The sequence below is a fragment of the Bactrocera latifrons genome, unplaced genomic scaffold (genome assembly GCF_001853355.1).
Source record: "Bactrocera latifrons isolate USDA-ARS-PBARC rearing strain unplaced genomic scaffold, ASM185335v1 scaffold_34, whole genome shotgun sequence".
In the NCBI taxonomy this organism is placed as follows: domain Eukaryota; kingdom Metazoa; phylum Arthropoda; class Insecta; order Diptera; family Tephritidae; genus Bactrocera; species Bactrocera latifrons.
The window spans coordinates 1-4,262 of NW_017536979.1; positions in this window are offsets into that span (position 1 = coordinate 1).

Consider the following 4,262-nt stretch of genomic DNA (forward strand, 5'->3'; position numbering starts at 1 on the left):
AAGCCTGCGAACTAAACCAGGATTTGGAAGGCATTCCATTTTCCTGGGAGCACTATTTTCATTAATAACAGCGATCAATTCGCTTAACTTGGCGTACGCTGTCAAATAAAGCGTACTAACCGTCCCTTCCACGTCATTTTTAAAATAATTATCTTTTTTGTTTTTGGGATCTTTGGACAATTCTAAATGGTTTCGTTGAAACTCTGACCATTTTTTTGCCCAAACTATCTTGGAGTTTTCCAAATTTTCTAAATCTTCATTTATATCCATACTCATGGACTTAAAATGAAGTTTTTGCAGTTCTTCTGCTAATTTAATTTGGTTCCCCATTTTCCCAAAAAAACAAAATAAATAATTGAATAAGAATTAAAAAATTGAAAAATGAAAAATTTTCTTACCTTGGTTGATTGTGGATTTGGTTTATGCTGTAAAAAAAAATTTTTTTTTTTTAATTCACTAAAATATTATTATTATTTTTTTTTTAACACACTTTTTATATTCACTGCACTCGCGTGTTTTAAAAACTACGGGGTCACCAATGTGTTAAAATCACAACGCGAAAGGTTTGGTATATAAAAATTTACTCAGCCCTGGTTGCCCAGAGCTCCTTTATTTATAGATTTTCTTATCCTAATTCGTGTATGCACCACATGCAGAGTACATACACATATCTTAGTACTAATCTWYTGTACATACCGACAGTATGTACACATATCTTAAACATAAGTGTTCTCAACGCATACACAACTATTTCTTATCTATTATTAGGATCATTTGCGATCCTTTTGGTTGCATGCATTAATATGAGGCATTATGCATGCATTTATATGCAGTACGTATGCACTCAACAGTTAACAAATAAAACATATTGACTTAAGATAACATATTGACCTAAGATATGGATTTAGGCAATTGAATACAAATGTGCATGTGCACTTGAAAACAATCCCATATCACATGTAGCATAACAGTATCGGAAATGAACATTTACTAAACTGATCATTGAGATATTTGTACATACATATTTATATTTACGACTGTAGCCGTTAAGAACTGTTCAGAAATCTGAACAATATCTGAACCGTTGAAACCATGTTTTGCATGTTGCTTCTGGTAGAGTCTGCCTCGACAAGCAATCGATGCGACTCTGCTGCTCTTTTCCACAAATGGTAATAAAAAATTAATACTTTTCGCAAATTATTACTTTTCTGTACAGAATTTGACATTTTCAACACGATGAAGAAATACGACTTTTTGATATCGCCATAGAATGTTGGAATTTTTAATTTTTCCTTGCTGTGCCTCGATTCACACCCGTTGAGTATTTTTTTGGATGACAGTTAGATCACTGCGTTTAGTTTTTTGCTTAAACGTCTTATGTGTTCAGTTTAAGATGAGGGAATATATACCCGTCTTACAATTTTTTATTTCAATGGCCTGTATTTTTAATATATCACAGCTTTATTTAATTTGGCCGAGCACTATATCCAGCTGGAAGGACCAGAATTGTTTAGTTTGTCAACGGCAAACACAACTAGTTTTTACCTTTTTATTATTTTAGGATCATTTGTGATCCTTTACAATGCATACATTAAATACTACAGTCTCTAATCAATATATCCGAAATGAACATTTATACTTCACTTTTCCACATTTCTCTAAAGTGTGAGCCTGCCTTCAGTTGGTTTTTCCTCAGTTTTTTAAGGTTTATGAAGTTCTTCAAGTGATTCTTCTGCAACTTTTTGTCTTCCTCTATTACTTCTACTGTTTCTTCCTCAGCAGAAGATATATATATGCAAAACAAATAAAAGATTGGAACTTTTGTACATTTTAAATTCGAGTCAAAACGGTACAAAATTTCTGGTTCTTCTTCTATCGTAATATCTTCAAACATTACATCACGCTGAAGAGAACTATAACTTATTTCGGGCTTTCCTTCTTGTAATCTCGCCTTACAAAGTTTAAGGTTCTGAAAATAGTCCGCTGTTATTTCAAATTCAATTTTCAATTCGACCTTTTGGCTTGTCAAGAAGGCGCTGGTTTGAGCCGATGTGTAAGAGCTCGCATTGTCATGTTGCACAATGATTTGACTTCTCTTGTTCGTTTTTCGAATTTCTCCGAAGACTTCCAGCAAACAAATAGTGGTATACCACTCAGAATTATCCGTCCTACGTTGCTCAAGCGGGACAGTCGCCACATGACCAGTTTTGCCGAAGAAACAGGCGACCATTTGCTTCGAAGTGCTTCTTCCACGAACAACTTTCGTTGGATTTGGCTCGTCTTGGGAGACCCACACGGTCGATTGCTGTTTTGTTTCGGGCATACGCATAGATCCATGATTCGTCGTGATAATCCACGTCAAAAGTTGTGAAAAATGATCGCACGAAAATGTTCACGAGTTAATTGAATTTTTTGGCCGAGATGAATTTTTTAATTCCGTTTAATTCAAAACTACGCGAAAGGTTTAAGTTATAAAAATGTACTCAGCTCTGGTTGCCCAGAGCTCCTTTATTTATAGATTTTCTTATCCTAATTCGTGTATGAATTAAATATATAGGATAACGCGTGGTGCTTTTCGCTCAGTGGTCAGTTTTATTCTGCCTATTCTTTTTCAAACTACTTCTATTTATACTTATGCTAATACCGACGCGCAGGTCAGTTGTTTTTCATATCTTATGCGTACATATCTACTTCTAACAAAGGAATGGAAATATTAATGGTTTTGGGACTATTTGTATTTACATTCTTATTGTTCTTATTTTTACTGATAATGAAAAGTATTTGTACACATGTGTGACTATCTACAACTAGTACTTATAACTATACATAAATATTTATGTTGTCTTAGCTGCACTTAAGTTGTAAGCAATGTACTCGTATATGTAAACATGTACGTATAACCAAATACATGTGTAACTGTCTATAACTTATTGCATGCACCACATGCAGAGTACATACACATATGTTAATACTAATCTACTAATAATCTTAAACATAAGTATTCTCAACAGCATACACAACTATTTCTTATCTATTATTAGGATCATTTGCGATCCTTTTGGTTGCATGCAAATTAATAACTCCGTCGAGTTCTCGTGGGCAACTGCCTCGTTTTCTTTATTATCTTTTCTTATATACAATATTCTGCTTAAGTCTAGATACAAATATTAATCTTACATTCTAGGAATCTATATCTACAATCCACTTGAGATAGGACATATGTTACAAGTGGAAAGATTCATCTTACAATCTATGAATTACATTTTGGGACCACCTAAGGCGGACAGTGTTAGCAAAGTACATATAATGATTCAATACGGACCATATGGGTCGTAAGTGTCATGTTACATATTCATGACAGAAAAAGAATATGTTCATGTAATATGAATTGGTGGTAGTAACTTGCATTAATATGCACTCAACAGTTAACAAATAAACATATTTACTTAAGATAACATATTGACCTAAGATGTGCATTTAGGCAATTGAATATAAATGTGCATATGCATTTGAAAACAACCTGATGATTGAAATGGGTGTTTGTACATACATTTTTATATTTACGACTATATTTTTATCTGTTAGCGATATGCACATAAATATTTGAAATATGATATCCGTTTCTATACAGATTTACAAAACTATCTCATTTACAATTGTAGCCGTTAAGAACTGTTCAGAAATCTGAACAAATTCCCTGTAAATAAAACAATTCACGATTAAATGACAAAACGTTCTGAGTGATGTTATACTAAAAAATGTCAAACTTTCTAATGGAAATGTCAGATTGCACCTGGCAACACTTAGTTTTGCCTAGGCCAGAAATATATAGCAGCCTCCGTATGTTTGCAGGACTTTTTCCGCAATGTCAAGTTGCCTCTTAAGGATCTTTCCTCTGTTGATTTCCATGTTGACAGTTTCCTTTTTTTTTTTGCAATATTGCACTTTTATTCTCCAAAGGGATCGTTGGAGGTTATTGATTGGTCGCCTAGTTGACCTTGCTGTGCCTCGACTCACAGCGGTTGAGTATCCCTTTGAATCGCAATTAAGGGGTTTTAGCGTATATGATAAATGAAACGTCTTTGTTTGAGTGAGAACTTATTCACTCTAATTGTTGTGATTGTTAATATGCGGGAATATACACTCGTCTTACAATTATTTTTGTTTTAATTTGCCAGTATTTTGAACAGGGCTTTTTTGTATATTGCCTGTTTTGTAAATACAGGACTTTTTAATTTTCGCCGAGCACTAAATCCGGCTCG